The sequence below is a fragment of the Tauraco erythrolophus genome, chromosome 5 (genome assembly GCF_009769465.1).
Source record: "Tauraco erythrolophus isolate bTauEry1 chromosome 5, bTauEry1.pri, whole genome shotgun sequence".
In the NCBI taxonomy this organism is placed as follows: domain Eukaryota; kingdom Metazoa; phylum Chordata; class Aves; order Musophagiformes; family Musophagidae; genus Tauraco; species Tauraco erythrolophus.
Genome location: NC_141469.1, coordinates 53,001,704 through 53,024,232, shown reverse-complemented (window position 1 = coordinate 53,024,232; position 22,529 = coordinate 53,001,704). Strand labels below are relative to the sequence as shown.

General features: G+C 38.0%; 1 protein-coding gene across 2 annotated transcripts in view; it reads left to right on the top strand.

Annotated features, from left to right (window-relative positions):
- The window catches only part of DLC1 (DLC1 Rho GTPase activating protein), a 224,739-nt gene that overhangs the window by 99,500 nt on the left and 102,710 nt on the right, over positions 1–22,529 (top strand). The window lies entirely within an intron of this gene.

The following is a 22,529-nucleotide window of genomic DNA, read 5'->3' as shown; positions in this document are numbered from 1 at the left end:
CAAAGAAATTGATTCGTACAACCCTTTACTCAATGAAATTAGTGGCAGTCTTACCACTGATTTTCATGAGGTTTACTCAAATTGTAACACTCTAAGTACCAATTCAAAACTTGCCCAAGATGTCAAATACGTATTGTAATATTTCCAGTGGATAAGTCACCATCCAAATATTGAAATAGTTTTTAATGTCAGAAATGGTATTTTGTAGTAAAAATGTATTGAATATTCAGCCCTAGTATGTACACTGAATATATTTTTATTATGTGAGTGTTTCTTACATTTTGTAAAAGGCATGTATTTCCTCCAGAAAACAGTACCAACTATTCATCATCAAATTAAGAATATTATATAATTTATCTAGCAACAGCAAGTTTTTTACATGTTACGACACTTTCTAGCAATAACTAGAGGGATATTAAAATTTACAGAAATCAATCAATTATTGATTGATCAGTAATTAAATTGATCAATAATTAAATTGATCAATCAATCATTAAATCAAGGCAATTCTTCAGCTGAATAAAGAGCAAAGAAAAGTATAAGCGTATCTCATAAGAATAAAAAACCCACAAATATAACTAAAGACTGTATTAGAAACCGTAAAGATATATACGTATGTTAGAGTTGTAATCAAAACTTCGCATCATTTCGTTTTTAATGAGGAACTTGACATTGGAAAACTAACCAAGAAAGGTTACAATCTAAGAAGCTGCTACATATATTAACTTTTGCAGTATGTTTCAAAGGCATTTCCAGAGAGGCAACGTATGCCACATTAGACAAACCAAAAGAGGAATAAGAAACAGACATCTTTTCATAAAGCAAATCTAGATAAAAATCTTCAGCAAAGTAAATTGCATTTAGTTTTATTAAAAGACTGAGAGATAAGCAATGAGCCATAATTTTTTTTTCCCTCAGAATAATCATTATAGCTTAAGTAAGTTAAGCTAACTCTACTGATCCATAGAAAGAATTTCACATCTGGAAAATCTTTGCTACATCTGTGCTGGGGTTTCATGCTTTTTGGTGCTTTGTTCACCAGTTCCCATGACTCTAACTTAAACCTCTCTCTTATTTTCTTAAGTGCATTCCAGTTCAACTAAAGATGTAGTGATCATTTCATTTCCTGAGATCTGTTATTTAAGCTTCCTTACCTGTTTTCCTTAAACAAAGCAAAATAAACCCTTAAAAATAAAGCAACATTAAAAAAGACAGTCTTTGTAGTGTTCTGCAGTATTGACAATCACTTTATAGACTGACACAAGGTGGAGAATTGTAATTGTCAAAGACAATAGAGAAGTAAACGTGTTATTATTGTAGACTTCCAGCTGTGTTCAGCAAGCAGCAGCACGCACAACGCCACTAGTGAGAGACACTCCAGCACCAAAAGTCCTTGTCTGCCATGTACCATGCAGTAGCAGCACTGCTTAAAGTCTGAATTGTATTGGCCAAACTAATACAGTGCAGACAACCAGAAGAGAGTTGGCTCCTGTATTCGCTTATGATTGTTTCCTATGTAGTGCTACACAATTGCTTACAAGTGCTCTTTCTCCATTTAGAAGTCTAGGAGATAGATTTAGAAATTCAATGATGACAAAAACAAAGTACCACAATCAAAGTACTTCCCAAAACTGAGAACTTCCACTCTTAAAAGAGCTCTGGGTTGAGTCACCTAAGTTTATTTCATTTGTACTGTCGGAGGAAGGTATTGGCTAAGTAACTTGGAGTGAGTTACTTTTTACATTCAGCAGCCATTCACCAGTGAGAGAAGGGCATCTCATGCAAGAACTCAGTCACACAGCAGCATCTGTACAAGTAAACTATACAGGACATGGGATCAAGTACTGACATGCAGTTATCCCTCCTGTTTAATTATTATCATGCTTCCTGCTGCAAATTTGGCCCATTCCATCTGGCACTTTTCTAGACAAGACCCATGAACGCCTTGGGAAATAGCATGGACCAGGATCTGTTTGAAACCAGCAGTAGTAGGAGATTCACACTTATTCTCATTGTGAGGTCTTGATCAAAAAGATCAATCACATCAACTCATTTTAGAATCATAGGATGGTTTAGGTTGGTGTCCTTTGTCTACCACTAACTTTTCCCGTTTTAGTTCTTGCTTAGAGAATTCAGATATTAATTTATGAGCAAATCACTTTCTCGATGGAAAGACCTTTAGCTTCTAGCTTCCCAGGTAGGGTTTGGGAAGGGCTATACCTCTTGTAATACATGGAAAATATACTACAGTGAGACTCTAGCATAAGAATTTGAACTACTGCTTTCACCTAACTCTTCCCTCTGCTTTCACTCCGACAAACTATCTTCCATGTTTTACTGAAAAGGAGATTCTGGAAATTACTTATTTTGGTTACAGGCAAATGGGCCTGGTGATTCTGCACTTTTGCCTTTTTGTTATTTAGCTATCAACCAACACTAATTAATTCAGAAGGGAAAAATGAAGAAATAGTGACCCAGAAAATTAGCTGTCCTGCTGCTCTATTCCACGTACCTGGAGAGTGGGACTCAAATGACTTTCAGCTGTCTTTGTGCTTCCTTAAATTGCAGGGCCAGGTAATCCCTGGCATAACTGTAGAGAGGAGGCAGACAGTGCCCTGGCAGGCAATAATGACTGTCTCTGCTTACCCTCCCTGGAGATCAGCTCTTTGTACCAGAGGTTCCTGCCCCAGCACTTCCCTTCCTCTGGAACAAGCCTTTGGAATGGGCAGAGTTATGCCAAGACACACTCAGCACTTGCTACGTATGTATCAGTACCAATCATATTTGGATAGCATGCTGAGTTATTAGTAGGGGTAAGTGGAAGTCACTGCAGTCATAATTATAGCCTGAATATCAAATTATCATCTGCACGAGTGCTCACTCTGTCGGCAACCTAACTACAAACTGATGAAACCAGAGAAAACCTCACATCTGTGTGACAGAGAATAAAGAAGATCAGGGGCAGGGCTTCACATTAATTTGGGAGAAAAACAGCCCTGTTCAACATCCCAACCCTATCAACATGGAGTAAGCATTGCCTTAGCAATATCCTCACACAGCAGGAGTCAGGATTTGCTTTTCTTCCTTAATAGACCTTTTTACAGCAGATCTTGCTGATAGGGAGCAGCAGATTTCATTGATTCAGTCAAATGAACTCAAAGGCATGATACTTTCCTGAGCCTGCAGCAATTAGACACTTATCCATTAATAAAACAGTCCTTAAAGAAATAAGAATAGTGTGGTATACTCTGAGCAACTCTGGTATATGCTGTAAATAGCTAAAATTTTGGAGTGCACGTCTATCTTATAATTAGAATATCTTCTTTCTTCACATACTTATTCCTTACAATTTTTAAAGCGTTTCCATATTTAACATTTTAAGGAATTACACAGACTGTAGCAAGAGATATTCTGGTCACTGTGCTAAACAACTTGATTAGTTAAATATTGGTGTTTCCTACTGAACCTTTTTAATTATTGGAGCAAACAACAGTTGTAGATCATAGTAGTAATTTAGGTCCACTGTAATTTAATTCATGAAATGTTAATGGCCTTCATGTTTCACGAATTAAATGATGAAGTTCCTTGAGCAAGAAAAAGCTAATTCATATTCACAGACTCACAAAAAAAAAATAATCTCCACATTAAAAGGGGAGAACATGTGTCAATTAACCCTGCGTATCTGTAACTGAGGGATAAAACACGTTTCAGAGGAGCGGTTATCAACAAACCAAAATTTACAAGCTGCCAAATTTAAAGTAAGGGTTATTCTTAAAAAGCATCAAATAGATTAAGGTAAGGAAACCAAAGAGCTGTAATTCTACTCTCCAGTGATGTTATAAAATAGATACACCATTATGACTGAACTGTAATCATATCTGTAATACCTAATTATAATTGGTTTTGAAAGTGTAATACAAATCTGTTTCTTTCCTTCATTGCCTGCTCTGCATCTCTTGAGAGAAACGGTGCCTGAATTGCAGACTGAAGTCAGTAAATCGCTTCACATCCAACCCAGAGAAGACACACACTACTCTGTAGCATAGACTGCAGTGCTTCATGTTGAGAGCAACATAAACTCATGAAGAAGTGTGCCAAACTTTATAGGTCATTGATTCATTTTCAATGAGACTCGATTAAGTTTCCTGTGCACCTTTCTAACTTTTACTGAACAGTATAGAAATTTCTGGATTTAATACCCATATAAGTTCCATTAAATATAGGGAATCCATTCCTAATTTAAACAGCATTTATGAGGGTTGAGCTGGATTCCACTCCACCACGGCCTCCAACTCTATGCTTCCCTCCAAGTCCTTCTGCCTTCACTGCCGTACCCCAAATAGTGCCTGAGTGTGTTTACTGGGCTTTTCCGAAGAAGATCTGCATAGCTTCAGGCGTCCAGGGCTGACCCCCAGTAGCTTGCCAGATCTCTTGATATGAACTCATGACTTCATTCTAAGTGGCAGTTTTATTCTTCTAAGGCAGTTGAAGTTTTTACATAAGCTAACCAGTTTTTCACAGTATGTGGGATATTTTTTAATAATGTTCTTTTTTGCTTGATTACACAGAAAACACAAAAATAAGAAATCCAGCATTCTTTTTCTTGCATCAGTTTTCTCACTTTTGTGGTGTATACTTCTGGCTTAAGTCCGGTCATCTTGAATAGCTTAAGATCTTATTTTAGGTCGTGTTATGTCACTTGAATGGGGAAGTATTTCCAGCTCATTTTCCAGAGCATTTCCTATTCACTAGCACAATCAACAGAAAGTGGTGACTCAGCCTATGATAAACTGTCAAACTAAGTTCGTCTCTACCATCTTCTGCTAAAGTTTTCTTGACACCTATTCAAAAATTCATTTCTTTCATAGTTCCTCTATGATGTTTCCATTCCTTCAAGCCTTTTCTTCATGCATAGGAATGAAATCTAGTTCTCCCAGTGCTATTTGTTATGAGCTTTCTACACCACAAGAGCTGACCAAAAATCAAAGTTGGAGTCTGAACCAGAGCCTGGAACGAAACTTCCTTACTCAGTAGTGCCTACAAGGACTCACATTCCGCTGTTAGCATATATAGCAGCTAGTAACAGTATACTGCTTCTCATAAAGCGTGTATCTTAGCTCAGTATGATTATATCCCTGTCTTCCTTTCTTATAGGATTTTAAGGCATTTTTTTCATTGTTCTTTTAAAGTGTTCATTCAACATGTAACTAGGTAAGCACGATTAATTATCTCATAAGGAAAAGCTACCCAATTGCAGAACAAAACAGACCTTCAATGGGAATTGAATACTTTCACCATGTTCTTACTGTGTCTATACTTCATTTTTCATCTCTTGGCATTACTGCAGTCAGATGTAGTATGCTCAGCCACCTGTATGAAATATACCTACCTGAAAAGTTGAGAGGGATGTGAATCCCTAAATGTTGTAGTAATTGTTTAGCTGTGGATGAGGGTATGGATTTCTGTTCAAATGCATGCTGGCAATTTTTAAGTGTGATTTATAGCCTGGCTTACAGTTCAGGCAATAATTTCTGGTTTTCATTATGCATGAATCTGCTATGCTTGCAAAATATATATCCTTTTTCAAGTATTCTTGTGATTCACCTTTGCACAGACAGATTGAAAGTTGTAATTGCCTGAAAGAGACCTTTGTGTTGAAGGTGAGTGACAGTGTTACTTCCCTGACTATATTTCACTGCTTTCTAAGTTCAGGAATTCAAGCACACGCTATAACCTGGATCACTGAAATGATTCACATTAAGTCTATCTCTTTTTTAACCTACATTGTTTTTGTGAGCTGGCTTTCAGCCAGCTGTGCAAACAGTTGCCCCAGTACCAAATGAGACAACAGTTTGGTGCAATAAGGGACACGGACAAACCATGAAGAAATAAATGAGCTCTTTCCTGTAGCAACTTTTTGCTGCCAGTTTCTTAGGAAATAAATGCCTTAAAGAGGCTGCACAAGATGCAGACAGGCATAGAGAATTTGGCACAGAAAACGTACTTAAATATTAAGCTGCAATTCTGACTAAGCTTGAATTAGGACTTGAAGTGGCCACATTCAAAAGCTACTACAACACTTTAATGGCAACTATGGAGTGCCTTCAGAGATTTGAGACTGTGTGTTTGCAGACTAAACATCCCCTCTTCTACCCTTGTGTTTGCTGTGCTGGTGTGGTCATGAGGTACATAGATGAGCTACACAGACATCCTCATCTGGACTCCCCTGGTACAAGACATGACTTGCCTCAGTTCTGCAGCCTTTTGGGACCCTCCCACCTGTACAGTGTCCATTGCATAAGTCCCCTAATCTGTTCCTGCTGGTCTGAATTTTCTGTGGATCTTTTAGCATTTCCAAAATTATGTCACGCATTCACAATGCAAACCGTGTCCTTGCACAGAATGTTGATATATTGTCATGCTTTACTTGTTCTTCTTGCTAAGGGCTACTGTTCCTAACAGATATCCCCACCATTAACATCTTTTCTTTCCTGCCAGGAGTATAAAGATCATGTAACCTCCGTGCAGAGAGCGCTCTGCTGGGAACTGTAAAAGCAGTGTGTGTTTACAGTAACACTAGACACTGTTTCAGAACAAGTCAACATTTTTTTTGCCCAACGGGAATCCAGCACGTTGGTTCTTAGACAAGAAGGAGCAGAATGGGCCTAAGGTCAGCATGTGCTTGCTACTAATGCAAGGGATTTCGTGAGCATACGTGATTCCAGCTGTCCTACACGAGCTTCTCTGAGAGCAGCCTTTTTATTGAAATCCATGCAAAGTTCAGTTCTTTGTTTCAAGTTTTAGCTTCACACTTATCTAGTCTTTTTTGAACTGCCTTGCTTGGTAGATGGTTGGAGTTAACAGCTGGTCTCCCAGTATTTTTCGAAGAGAGCTCCTTTCATGAGGTGATTGTCATTAATAAACTACAGTGATTTCAAAAGTTTGCCTGACACTTCCTGCATTCCACACATTATTTCTTGCCTGTACACACCATGCACAACAATGAGAAAGTCACAAGGAGAAAAAAGACCCTTTTTCCATAAAATGGTGGAGAAATATCAAACCTTCTCCAAAACATGAAATTTTGAAACAAATACGAAGTTAGATGTGACAAGTGAGCAGGATATTTACAGAAGAACTTTCAGAAATGACAATATCCAGAAAACTGGAGATGACTTAGATTTCCTTGGTAAAATAGAGAAGATGTCATTTGAGATATATTTAAGTGTACTTTGTATTGCTTCTTGGAGAGAAAAAATATAACTGTTGATAATCAAAATACACAGAGGGTTTTGGTGAAATATATGTTTAATATTTCATAGGTAGGTATGAGAACTATATATATAGACCATGTTTTAGTTGGTGATCAGTAGTACTTTATGGAAAACATAGTAGCAAGGGCATATATACAGACCCACATAAAGGTGTTAATTTGAAATTAGTGAAAACAACTTTTCAGTAGTCTTCTCACCTTCGAGGCATGGTAAGCTTTAAAAAGGGTATGATTTCCCTAGATGAAGTCTAATAAAAGATCTTTAATCTTGCAAGCCCAAAACCCAGGATCTAACTAATGTATCTTTGATCTAAATTGATTTTCATTATTTGTAAAGAACATATCTCAGAGCTTTTTTGAAAGTTTATTTAAAATTCTACATCATTCTTAATACTAGCTGCCAGAATTTATTGTTTAGCAATTTGATTGCTCAGATGCTGCAACCTTAAAGTTCTTACATAGAGGAGGAGGTTTTCAACATCAAATAATTAGGTTGTTCTTGTTGAAACAAGGTTAATTAGGTAACTGAATCTAATCCTATTAATTGAAACTCAGAGCTGTCATGACTTTGTCGGGACAGAGCCTTTAATATTGAGGACTTACATTAAATCCTCTTTCAATAGTCTTTTTTGATTTCTTTATGTATTTTCATATACGGTATAGATTTAAGTTTTGACTTTTCGAAATATATTTCTGTTTTATTTCTGATTTTTCTGACTAATTAGCCAAGCTCAAATTTGTTATCAGTACAGTCAGCTACTCATTCCACAATCAACTCCAAATTTCAAACAAGCAGTCTAGAATCAGTCTTTTAAGAAGAGTACCACAAGAGTAAAAGTGTATACTTTCTTGTCACGCAAGAGTAAAACAGTTTCTCCTGTAACTGATGGTGAAAGTTTGAATGTAAAGAAGTATTTTATTTTGGTTCACATATGTAATCCTTGCTAGTAATTGACTAAAGGGTAGTATGTTTGGATTGAAAAATACTTACCGTCATCCTTGTAAAAATGCCATCCTTTCATATCCTCTTCTAAAGAACTTTAACGTTTCTTTTTAATTTAGTTCTTTATGCATAAAGTATTAAAGAGCATCACTGACATGAAAAAATCTCCTATTTTTTCTTCAAATGTCACCTAAAAACACACTCATTCTATATTAGTGCCTTCAGAAAGCTGCCAATATAAGCGAACAGGGCTGAGCTGATTCAGCCGATGCAAAAGCATCCCATGAGTGTCTGCTGTTTCTTTTTCTTTCTTTGGTTTGTTGTGTACAATAAGGAACCTGCATTTAGCCTGTAAACACATTGAGTATGCAAGTACTAAGACTTAATACAGCAGATGCCCTGTCTAGCTGTGTCTGCTGTTTGTTCGAATAATGACTGACAAGTGAGGTTAGGTTCTTGGTAAGGACTAACATATGAGTGTGTATATAGAAGCATATGTGTGAATGTTCTGCACTTTATTACTTAAATAAAATCATCTAGGCTTTAAAAGACCCAGGGTAACGACAATGTTCCGAAAATAATGTTCTCTGTTTTCATCCCTGCTTTGTACTGCCCTTATTTCAGAGCAAAGAAGGTATATTGAGAGTGATGCATGGCCTTATATGTGAATTAGTTTGCCAGTACCTTTACAGAACATATCTGGTTCCACTGTCTATAGGAAACACTGAAATTCCCTCCATATATGACTTATAGGAAGAAAGGGAAATTATGTTCTTGTGTGTCGATATAAAATAATGAGGTAAAACACCAATGATTGTGCTTGATTGAGGATCTTTCATCTGCTGGTAGCTTTTCATCTCGTGGTCTTAAGTCCTCATGTCTTGTGATGTTCTATTTCTTCCACTAGTTTTTAAATCTAGGTGAGAACTGATCTAAAGAATTCCATGTTCATGACACGAACTTTGTGGAGATTCTGCTCTGGATTGAGCCTAAGAGAGACAAATGAGGCAAAGGAGGAACACTGTTATTCTGCAAATGTCATATCAGTCATATGAAAAAAGCAACAGAACCAGGGCTGGTGCAGCCCCTTTCTCTCGGTTTCTAGAAATCAAAGGACCAGGAGGAAGCAGATGCCAAGTAGAAGTTGTGCAAATAGAACAATTTGGTAAAGTTGGTGATGAATTTGTGTAGCATATATGTGAGCTCTAACCTTTCCCAGAAAAAATTACAGTAGTGATCTTTAGCGTGACAGAACCACTATGTTTCTGTCCTGTATTTATGACAATTCCAAGCTTCTGCCACTGTCCATCAGGCATAGCTAACCCAGCCCTGCTGAAATACCCTCCAGGCCAAGGGTGCCTTGGGGGCATTAATTTAATTGGAACATTTGCAAAGGATTTAGACTCAATGCTCCCACTGAATCCTAATAATCAGAAAATAACTAATAAAAAGATACCAGAAATGCAAACCTGTCAAGCTGTTTTTCCAGAGTTTGCAGATGCTCAGAGTAGTTTTTCTGTGTTTGGCAAATAGACTTTTTGGCAGAGGAGCTTGATGGAGGCCCTTCCAGCTCTCCCTTCGGTGCTGCGGATGGACTGTCAGTTGTGACAGTCGCAGACATCTTGACAAGAGCTCTGATATCAAGCTAAATATTCTGTGATAGAAATATCCCAGATAAACTAGAATGAGATTCACAGTTTGTAATCTCTCAGTTGAGATCTATTCAGTTTAGTGCTCAGAGTGCTTTCTAGCATACGTGTGTATTTAACACTTCTCCCAGCCTCTCCCATCTCTCTCCTCTCCCTTAATATTTCCTTGATCTTGCCTGTTTCCAATGTATTTCTGCCTATAGCACTTGACCTAAAGGGATACAGAATCATATTGACAGCTTATGTGTCAGAAGACCAAGTTTCAGTTACAAGGCTGAAGTTTTGATACAACAAATTTTGTGTTTGAATAGCAGGTCCTTTTTCACCTGGAAGGGGTAGCAGTTTATCAATGGATTGCAAAATTTTCTGAACAAAGCAAACCTACGTTCCCAGTCGGTTCTTTCTAAAGATGATAATGAACTATGATACTGATATATGCTTTCTCTAGTATTATGTTCTGCTCATTTGTCATATTAAGTCATATTTCAAATTCATATCATATTTCAATTTTGATCTTGCTAACTTCTATGTTTAAATATATACTATATTTAAGACTCCCTCCATAGCTAATATATGCATTCTTCTGTATGACAATTGCACTTTTTTTTCCTTAATTTTATACTCACATATTTTATCTTGTCCTTACATAAGCTTCACAGATTAATAAATTCTAATTTGGAGGAAAAACATACACAAAAAAACCACTCCCTTCAATGTCAGGTCAGTGTTTTGAAACCTTGTACCACCTTAAACACTTCCACTCTTTTCTTGGTGTGCTCACGCTTTAAATACTTGTAGGCTGTTATCAGTACTCTCTCCTTGCATTATTAGCTGTCATTTGGCTAAGCACAACATGTTTTAATCCTTCCTCGTAAATCAAACTCTCCAGCCCCTTAATCATTTATGTTGCTGTTATCTGAATTCCTTCAAACCCTGTTGACATCTTCGTGGTACTGGAGAGGCTAAAACTACATGCTGCATTCAAGAAGGGATTCATTTGTGCTAGAGTATATCTGATTGTTCTGTATGGAAATACTAGAAATGTAAATAATAGTTGTTTTTTCTATTATATAAGTGAACAAAATAGTTAATATTATGATTAAAACATCAGGAATAGTAAAGAAGAAATGCCATTTGTTTTACTCCACTTCTCAGTAAAACATTTGAGAGATACATCCTTTCACCATTACTGAAATACTTTATTTTCAATACATGTAGTATTAAAATATTACTTTAACCTATCGATCTCAGATGTGAGCTTTGTTGTCTTGTTTGTTTTCTTCCTCATCTTCTATGGGAAGTGTCTTATTCTCTTCTTCCACTTACCATATTTTTCCTAGGAATTTCTACATCATCTACTCATAAATATGAAATAATTTCTCCATTATTTCACCAGCTATTTTATTGTTTCCCTCACCTCTTCTGTTATGAAGCACTTAAAGAAACACTTGTACTTACCTTGCTCTAGTGTACATAAAGATTTTTAAGTAGTTTTTCCATGTATGCGTTGCTGCTGCTATTTTAGGTATTCACGCTTTTTCAAGGCCTAATGTTGATTATTCCAGAGCCATTAATATTTTGCAAGACTCATATTTCCTATTTTCTTTAAGAACGGTATGAATTCAGTATTGTAATGAGGTTTCTGAAAACTTTAAGGTCATAGAAAATAAACAGTTATTTTAGATTCTCCTCTGTAACCCACCTCATCATCTAGATATCTTTTTAACAACAAATGACTACAGTATTTTCAGACTGAAGAAAAACAGAATAGATAATTTTGGTTTCAGACCCAGTTCATGTGGGAATGCCACTGTATATCTCCTACTTTTCAAAATAGTTACTTGGCAGTAAAACAATATTAGGTCAGATACAGAGCTATAGCAAAACACAGGTCAGGGCATTAGCCCTACAAACACAGCATAAAGTTCACATTTTCACTTTGCTCTTGAGTCTGTGAAGTGCAAAATTTGCTGAACATATATCATGAAATGTCATCCTAAAATAAATTAGGGGAATTTGCCAGCCAGTAGCTAGTGTCAGGACCTAAAAGTTAGGCTAAGTACTGCTGTATCCTATCAGCCTCCTGATCCCAAACGAACTAGTCCAAGCTCATGGTTATTCCCCAGCCAGCCCTCAATACCAGTGTAGTAACTTGACTCTTAAGTGAAAACTTTCCACACATAGTAGTGATGCTCCAGAGGGCAGATATGCCACGTGTAAAATCAGATGCCAGCAGGAACAGCAAAGCAAATGCAGAAACAATTTTGACTGATTAGCTGCGAAGTACATCAAGTAAAGATATGAAGAAATCCAATTCCTAGAATAGCAAACCAGAGCGTCTCATTAAAATGTCGTTTAATAGGGTCGCTAACTTTGTACAGTAAATATGAAGCATTAACTTCTGATAATAACTTCAGCTGGAGTTTTAGATTTCCTTTGTAAGTGTTTAGGTTATGCTGTGTACATTCATTATTCACAAAGGTTTTATTGTGTATAACAGAATGTATCTTCCAGTTGATATGACTGCTTTAATCTTCAGGATAATTATGTTTGACACTTCCCATAAAACTTTAGCTTGCATCTGTGATATATTAAGCTTACAAAAGGTGAAGTGAAATATTAGATTCTTTATCTCTGAAAGATTAGGTATCAGAACTTGTAATCAGCAGATACTGCAAGACCAGTCGAAGTAATGAACCCCAGAAGAAAGACATCCTACAAAATAGCATGCAACACTACTGAAGTATGATAGGTTTTTCCTTTTTATTATAAATAAATAAATAAATAGTAGAATTGTAGCCTATATCCTAAAAAAAAAAAAAAAAATCTGCAGCAGCAAAGACCCCAAGAACTCATGCTCTCTTCAGAGCAAAGATGACAATGGTTTAGAGGGATATTTATTTCATTCCACCGAAGTAAGTAAATCAAATTCTTAATAGCTATGTAATAGCTGAATTTTAGTTGCCAAATGAAGGCATGCAATTAAAACTACAGTAGATGACATGCACTTGCTCTCTCCTCCCTTTGCATTTCTCCCTCTGTTCCCGCACCTGCTTCACAAAGCTGTGTATACTGATCTCCCTCCCAATCCCAGCACAACTTTCTCATTCCTTATTACGCTTCATGAGGGACCATCTTCCACTCTGTAGTGAGATGAAGCAGCGGGGTCAGTAAAAGCCAAGGTGAGATGGGTTGTTTTGTTCATGCAGCCTGCTGCATGGCTGGCAGCAGCCCAGAGCTGTGTTTGCAAAGACTTTCCAGGCTGCACTTACCCAGGTGAGAAAATATCTTCTGGTCTGTTGGCCACTAACATCCAATGCTGCTGAACTGCTGTGAAATAGAATTTCTCAGAGGCTTGTCAGTGGCTACGACAAGACAACTTTCAGAAAGATGAAAAAAGGAATACGTCTACAAAAGAGCAAATTCCCATACCAAATCATAATCAAGTATTTAAGGAGAACTTGCTAGAATTTTTCAACTTCAATGAAATAATATATCTTTTCATTAATTTTCCCCAAAGAACTGGATTTAAAATGAACACAGAAGTTACATCACAGACAACTCCATGACAAATGATCAAAGTATGGCAGATACCAGAAACAGAAACCCAGAGTCTGAGGAAGTTAGGAGGAGTTAAAAATAAATCACTGATCTAACTATGCAAATAAACATTTGCACAAAATGGAGGAAGGAGAAGTAACCATTCACAAATTGTCCAGCAGTGCTTTAATTCTTGAAATCTACTGAGAGTCTGTTCCAACACCCATCCAAAAGTTTATATTCAGCTTGGATTCTACTTCCTATGTTACTGCTTCCTATGCAAATTCAATTTTTTTTCCTGTTTTCTCTTCCACTGAAGCTACAAATCAGCAATTTAAGGAAGGTTGCATCTTGCTTGTCTTGACCACGACAAATAAACCTTCTGTAGAGATTGTGTTTCACAGTGCCGCAATGCAGCGGCAGGAATGAGAAGGGAGGAGGACAACTCAGCTTCTTTACATCACTTAATAAAACACACATTACACAAGCAGTACTAATTAAGACGATTTACATGAGCCCTCTAAACCTCACTAAATCTTCTCAGGAATGAGCTTTTTCCATCTAACCCTGCAAGCACTGGAACATCTTCTTTGGTTTAAAATTTCTTGCTGCTCTTTGATCTGTCTATTCAGAATGATCTCAGTCTGTACTCTGAATTATCTCCCTGCTCACCCTCTGACTTAGATGAGTTCAGCTCACATAACACTCCCCACACTCCCATTCTACTCACTGCTATGCACACAGACACCAGTTAGCCACCACTAGTTTATTTTAAATTCATTGAATCATGTTTTACAAGAATTTTTTTTTTTATTCACAATTAACATTCATGTTTGTCTTTGCAGACAAGCTCAAAGATGTTGTTTCTTTAACGTCTTATTTATATTCTGCCATTTTGTACAAGGGATTTCTAAAGAGGAAGACCTTTAACACAAGGAACTCACCATTTCGTACAACCAAGTAGACAGGAACAGAAGAGAGAGAAACAGAGAGCAGGAGAGAAAAAAAGCAGAAGACAAGGAAGGAAAATTGCTAATTATGAAAGAAGATTATATAAAGACAGAATTTGAATAAGGAGTAACAATAGGGGATTGTTTGGGAAGCACTGGGCAGTTTGTGATCTGTTTTTTTTGGTGGGATGTGCAATTTTCTATTACTGCAACTTTACATTTCCACTAGAAAGGAAGAAGTACTTTAGGCCATGTGTCTTGTTTCATGAAATTTTATTCATCTTGCCATAATCCCTCGATGGAATCACTCAAGCTGTAATGTATTACTCAACTGACAAAAAGATATCTCAGTATGGGCCATTTGCATGTCAGGTCACTGTGAAGGCGGAGGAAACAATGCTGTTTAATACTGTTTTGCTGTGGTAAAGCCTAACAGATGGCTAATGCTGAAAACCAATTCCAGTTTGCAGCCTATTGCCATCAACTACTCTGTAGGAAAGAGATACAACTGACAAAGTTCTACAGCTCAAGTTAGGTATTTGGAAGTGTTTAGACACTCCTATAGATTAATATTTCCATAAACTTCTCTAGGCAGGTGCCCCACATATGACTAAACAGAAAGAAGATTTAACACTTCCTTTCTCATTTGAATTTTAAACTATAGCACCAGTATTCATTAAATGTCCCATTTTTTCTCATTATAATGCAGTATTTCAGAAAACAGTTGGCAGCAGGAGCAAGCATGGATTTTCTGATGACGTAAGGACAGTTTATAACCAGTTACATTAAAAAGAAGGTTAATATGAAGCAATGTGCAACTGGAAGTATATCTTCTTTCATGTTATTCAGTTACTTCTTAGTATTTTGTATTTACGAATGTGATTAGAAATGTGTTCTGCTTTCCTGTGTTGGTTTATTTATTATTTTTGGCGCACACAGTGATAGTGAGACAGCCGTTCAGAAACAGCCAGATAAGCTTGCGCTTTGAAGTGCACAGAACTCCAATTAAGCTATGGGGCTATCTGCAAAGAGGGGTCATAATCACATCATGAAGTTTGTTTAATATTGTTAGTGTTTATTTGGGATCACATTTAATTTCAAAGTCATAAAAGTATAATAAGCTATCCTACTTGGTCTACATAAACCCATTAGTATGTATTTATCACACAACAAAAGGCAATTAAGGTAGATATTTTGAAAAGATCTCATTGTTTCACCAAAAGAAGTCTAGTTGTTTAGATGTTAAAAAGACCACAAAAGCAACAGCAGTCATTTTGGTCTGCACCATGGTCTGCTGCTAGGGAAGCTGGATTTGTGAGGCTTATTTCCTACTTAAACATGCTTGTTGTTCAGAAATACAGATCTGAGCCATGACATGAGAGTGTAGAGCTTGCACAGTTTAGAAAAGCAGTGTGCACAGAGCTAATGACTGTAACCTGGAAGGAAGGATTGTCCCTGGGGCTTCCCCACACCTCTGCTGCCATGGGGAGGCAGACGGTGCAGGGAGAGCAGGCAATGCACTCTTTCCATCCACGGAGAAACTTGGGAAACTTTCTCTATCTGTTACATGGTTTACTATTACTTCTCCAGACTGCATCCATTTAGCTCCCAGGCTGTTCAGAGGTTAACTACAGGGTGTTGACATGTGGCACAGGGCACTTTTAAAAGAGCAAAACATGGTGGGACACAGGGTCACCTAGGGTTGAATTGTGCACTCAATGTCATCAGCAGCTTTGCAGCAGCCACCACACAAAATTTTGTTATTATCTTATATGGATCTCTGGTGACCACAGGATGCAGAGCAGCTCCAGTCTGTTTTGTTCAGTGAAGAAATGCTCCCACTGATACAAAATACTCGCAAGCTGTTTCCCACCCCAGCAGGCAGGAGTGAAGGGAGCAACACAGAGGAGAGCAGCCGGCCATAGGAACCAGAGGTCAGATGATGGAGAAGGAAGTAGTTGGGACAAGAATGGGGAGGAAACTGCACAAAGCATGATGGAGCAGTCTTTAGAAGGCAGAAGAGAGAAACAGCAGCAAGGAGTAATTTGTAAGGGAGTTTGGAAAAAAGTAAAAGAAATGGAGAGGCTGAAGAGGAGAGGGCATCATGCACAAATCAGCAGACAAATCTAGTCTATGGATTGGGAAGACTCCTAATCTGTTCTATGCTTTTTTCTGTCAATGAATAATATATATTTTTACTTTCTTTTATCAATATCATGCAGCGACACTTGACACAAGAAAGAATCTTAATGTTCTCCCACAGTATCATCTAAGTAGGAGGCCAAAACACGGGAAGAGAGAATAGTCTTCCTCACTATAACCCCTACCCTGCCTGCCTTCCAAGTCTGGAGGTCTGGGCTTCCATAACATGCTGTTTTTCACTCCTAGTGCAAGAAATGAGAAAAATAATGTCCTTCTGAAATGTTTATTCTCAATTTGGAACAAAAGCCTAAAACTTGTCATGGAATGATTTTTTTCATTAAAGTGTCTCTTTAGAAATACCACAGTGTTACATACTCGTCCCCCTTCCTGCTGTGATGGGAGGAAGGAAATGATAATGACAAGGTCAAGTCCTTCCACCTACAACCTGCTCCCATGGCTGCTACCTGAAGAGTCATGGGAAAGCTGAGCACTGGAAAGTGGTCCATGGGACAGACGAATTGCCCAGCCATTTGCATCCTTACAAAAGGGCTCTTATGTGCTAAGTAAAATTTCTGAATATTTTTATCTTATCTCATTGAAAAACAGAGATATTTTTTAAAAACCAAATTAAATTTAATAAGGATGTGGCTTTGTCATATGAAACATTCTATTGACATTTGTCAAACTTCTATTGAAACTTTTCTGTTTTAACAAAGTCCATTTTATTTGCCTATCTTTCTGTAGGAATGCCTCTAAATCTTTACAGTCTGCTCTGATTGGTGGCTGCTTCTTGTCTAAAGATCTGATATGTATCAGATTTCTCAGATACTGCACATGTTGCAGTACCAGATTTTCTTCAGAAAGCAACACATGTCAAAGTCAAAATTCAAAGGGCTTCTTTCCCAGTCTGGTCTCCTACATAGCATTTGGAGACATCTGCTGAGAGATAAAACAATGACACATGCTATGTCCTCAGCAGGCATTTTTAATTCAACTCATTCTTTTGTTTTGAGATACTTTTGGAGAGTTATAGCATTACCTTTCTGTTTCCGTAACAAGGGAAAGATGTTTGCATGCATCAGGTCAGGCAAGCTGCATAGGCCACCCAGCGAAGATGGTCTGAATTTGCCACACCATTTGTCGCAGCCGATACAGAAGTCAGAGCAAAGCTGAAACTGGCTGCGTGCTTGAAAAATGATGTGTCTCTGACTGACTATGCATATTTTGGATGCATGCATCCTTCCAGACTCAAAGGGCCAGAATCACACAGATGAACCAGAGATAAACATAAGAATCTGCACATTCGTAAACACTCAAAAGGGAAGTTGATGCATTTTGAGCAAGCCTGAAGAGAGTGAGGTTTGCATAACTGTTTACTTCCTGGGAGCTGGATGTTGCGAGAACTAAAAGGGAGATCACCATTCCCATCCATCCTAGTACCTGATGTGTTCTGTCTGTTCTTTGCCTTAAAGAGGAAAAAGAATCTTTAATGTTATTTTTGCAGACCAAAGTATGGACAGAACCACTAAAGGACAGAAAACAGATATATTTGGCAAGCTTAGATCCTTCAGCTTGAACTGCTGAGGAGTGGTAAGGTTATAGGGAATTAGCGTCTGCCTTGGGCCCTCGGCTGGTTTAAGAAGAATGTGTTTAAGAACGATGAGCATCACTTCACATATAAGTAGATCCATCCTTGAGAAACAGATTGGAGAGGCATAACTTTGCTTACATTAACAAGACATTTCTAAAAATATTTCTGAAAAGAGAAGTGGGAGAAGTCAGTGGCTGCAATCCAGAGGTGGGTTAGGCCTGGGTAACAGGAAAAACTCTGTCCCGGGAGCAGCGGCAGTGGGGCCGATCCTGGCTGGCGGGAGTGCTGGGAGGGCAGGGCTCAGCCCGGCTCCCAGGCGGCTGGGCGGGCAGGTAGGGAACTGGCCCCTGTAAATATTTGCCTCCGGAATTCCACAAAGACTGGGCATGCATGCTGCTCCGCACGTGTGCACGGCTGCCTCTTTCCTGAGGGTGTACTGTCACCTTTCTCCCCGAACACTGGCTGCTGCATTCCCCTCTTGTCTGTAACAGAGCCCTCTCCTTCGGATTCCCGACATTATTTTTAGTCCAGCACACACCTTTGTTGATCCATCCAGTTTACTCTTTGAGCAGAATAATTTCTTTGGGGTTTTTTCATATCAGCCATTGAACAGAAAATACTGAATAAAGTAAAATAATTCTGGAAGACAGCTGGAGTATTGGCTGTACTATGACTGTGATAACCATGAGTGTTATTCACGTACAAAACCTGTGCCTGCTGGTGGTCTTCCTTAAATTTCCAGACATAGTGAAGCCAAGAGATACAGCTCCATCATAAATTTAACTTAGATGCTGGTTGGGGGTTTACAACTGCTTATTTTTGTATACATTTTGCTGTAGTACCTGTATACAGATAATTGAATTGTAAATGTAACATATGGAAGGGTGCATAGGCCATTTGCCAGCTAAAGGAAGATATTTGATTTCAGGAGATTTTCCAGTACATCTTCAAATAGAGCAGCAAAACATTTTACCATTTTCTTTGAAAACGTTTTCTTTACCAGTCCATAAGTCTCACCAATAAAACCTTTTTCCTTTAATGTCATTCACAGTGCTTCAGCTTAACTGTTTGTTTTAACACCTTTCCCCATAAATTAATCTAATATTTCCATGTTGACCGACATCAGAAATTCACCAGCTGCGGTCTGTACATGTATACTTGGCACTGATGGCATCCTCTCCTAGTTCAGACTGTGAGCATGAGCTTATCAGAGAAATGGAGAGAGTTTTTCCATACAAACAATCTGGAGGTAACTGCAGGCCTGTGATTCAGGTAGATATCTCCCCACAAACAGCTGCACATGCAACAGGAGAGGGAATATGTCTGAGCTGACAGGAAAAGTATCTCTGCATAGGCAAGCATCACTTGGGCAGTAACATTTCTCCAAACACAGAGACGTGTCTGGGAACACGGGACGGTCTTGCCCAAGATGCAGTGTAGGGCTCTCAACAGCAAATTCAGATAATGGCACAGCAGCCATGGCAGCTCGGCAGCCTTCCCTGAGTGTGTGGAAACACACACACGAGTGTTTCCCAGCACTGAACTAAGAGCTGCTGCCACCATGGCCCTGCTGCCACCAGTTGTCAGTATGCCAGCGCGTTGGGTTTTGTGGATGCCTTTTCAGCATCCTTTGGGTATTGTGAGGTCCAGACCAAAACCGAGTGCCTTGATCCACAATTGATGTTATTTAAGTAACAAAAGAATACAGACTGAACCACAGGTCTGCTCTGATGCCTCCTTTCAACAAAATTTAAAAATAATTTATACTTTTGTATTGCATGGCAAACTCTTATCTTGTTTCATGACTATAGTGAATGTTGTGCATTTCAAATTTCCTTCTTTGATTGTCTATATTTGCTTTTAACTGTCTTCCCCATTAGATCTCTTAGCCTACACTTTTCTAAAATTAATGTTCTTTGATTTCCTATCTGTATTTCTAGCCTACTTATACCTAATTGTTTTTCTATCCATGGTCCATTAAGAATTTTCTGACATTTAACTAAATTCTTTACACAATCTTACTTAGATTATCCATTTATACGTGTTGTGACATCAAACAAGCAGCCTGCCTTAGCCATCTTCCTCTGCTTTATTACAGTTTATCTTTACTCCTCCTTTGTCCTTTGTTGGGTCATTCTGACATTTTCCAGCCCATTTTGTTGAACTGGTTGCACTGTTTTAAATATTTTGAGACATATTACACATGGCTTTATGTGTAACAGAACCCACAATAACTCTCAAGGATTTAAACTCTGATCAACAATACATATATTGCTTTTTTTTTATTTTTAAATTTTAAAAAGTTGGTTTAACTGCCAAAATGAATAATGATAGGTGTGTGTTTTTATTGATATGTAACCTGGACTAAGCATATGCTTTTGAAAAGGATCTCCCAACACTGCCTTTTGGTTCATATCTCCACACAGTCTTGGAGCATGTGAACTGAATGGCTTTCATATGAAACTAAGCCAGAAGATGCACCCTGGTAGTGTACCAGTGATCTCCAACCCCTGATGAGGATTCATTCAGTTCCTGAAACTCAGGTAGACCTAGTTCAAAGTAGCCCCACTTCAAGACGTGTCAGAACCTTGGTACCGTTTATTCAGCTGCATAAATCAAATCTTTCTGGGCCGCGTTGTTGGTAACATAGACATAGCCACTGGTAGTTAAAATTATCTTCTGAGACTGCCTTGTCCCTTGTTGCTTTCCGTTCTCCTCTGACAGTGGTACTCAGCTGAAATACAGAAGTAGACTCATTCAGCTCCACATTTAGATATTGCTCGTTGCATCCGCGTTTAAAAATGAACTAGTGCTCTTCTGAGCTGGTCACTAATAGAAAAGTATAATAATAATAGCAACAGTAGATGTCTCCTGAACAGGGTGTACATGTTTCAAAGTAGATAGATAGGCTATGCTCTGATCATCATGTCAGCATTTGCCTATGCAAGTATTGTCACTTGCTCTACAAGGAAGTTTTGCCAGAATAATTGAAAAAAAAAAAGACTAAACAAAACAAAAAACAACCACGCATTTCAAGAGTGTGTAATATCATCGAATTTCCCTAGACAGCTGGCTGCTTCTTTCTCCATCCGGCCTCAAAATGTAGGAGGGGTGTAATGTAGAGATCCCTTGCTGCTGTTGGTTTTGTTCAAAGATGTACACAGGACATTAGTGTTTGCAGATGCTCTATAAAGATAAAAGACAAAGGCCTAGATGAGAAGAAATTATGATCTGTATTAAATAGATGGTGAGCCAATTCTTCCCTCAGTTACACTACCGCAAATCCCGTAAATTTCTTTTAATTGTCAGAATGAGATCATGATTTTTCTTAAAGGAAAGGAGAACTAGTGAAAACGAAGGGAACTGAGAAGGCACCAGAAAAGCCTTAAAACAAATAAGAAAGTGTGAAATAAATTATCTAGTATAGAATGAAAAGAAAAACTGTTTAGTTCTTAGGAAGGAATTCAAAGAGAGTGGAAATCCACAGGCTGAAACTCGCGGTTCTGTAATTTGATCTGTGTGTGCCAACTTGTGAGAAGTTAATCAATCAATTTTTAATGATAACGTAATACTTCTCAGGAAAATAATGGTATCTGACTCTAATACCTGTAGTTCCTGTAAAAATGAAGGACTCCACCTTGAATTAACATGAAGACAACTTTATTCAACAGTTCTTGCTTTCCCTGATAACAAAGGGGGTTAGGTTTTTAGGCTGGGAGCTCTCACCTCTCCACACATTACCATACGTAATATTAGGATGGCAAACAGTCTCAGATTTATTCCTCCCTCTCTCCCTCAGGAAAGCCACAGGCCACAGTAAACAATTAAAAAGGTCAAAATAAGCAAGGTCAAATGGCTTCATGTACTGTGACTATTAATCTCAGTTACATGCATAAACTTTTTACATATTGGACCTTATATTTCCATTCAGCAAAGATGCAGAGGCTTAGTTTCCCGCTCCCTTTTCTCTCCTTTTCCTCTCATTTTTATATCTCCTTCCCTTCACTCCTGTACAGTACACTCCTGCAGTACTACATATAGGGAACTCAGAATCAGGCCCTATTCTGTGCCACAGATAGGGTGACATGCAAGAAAAATATGGTAACAAGATAAAATATCTAAACTGCAGATGCTTAAAATTACTTTATCTCTTTCCTATTTCTTACCTTTTTCACGTCAAAACATGAAAGATTACCTGAAATATCAGTTAAGCAGGGAAATATTATCCTAATAAATGAGCATGCAAGTATGTGCCTGGTAAGTTATTTGATTAAACAGGAAGCTAGAATCCTATAGATATCCACAAATAAAGCCCCAAATCTAAATGACTGTATCGTTAGCTCATTTGTAAACTGTTCCAGATGTAAGGTTTTGGCAGCTTTCCAGCAGGCTGGCTGCAGTCTGAGCTTTCCTGCATCCGCAGTGAGAACTGCAATGCCTG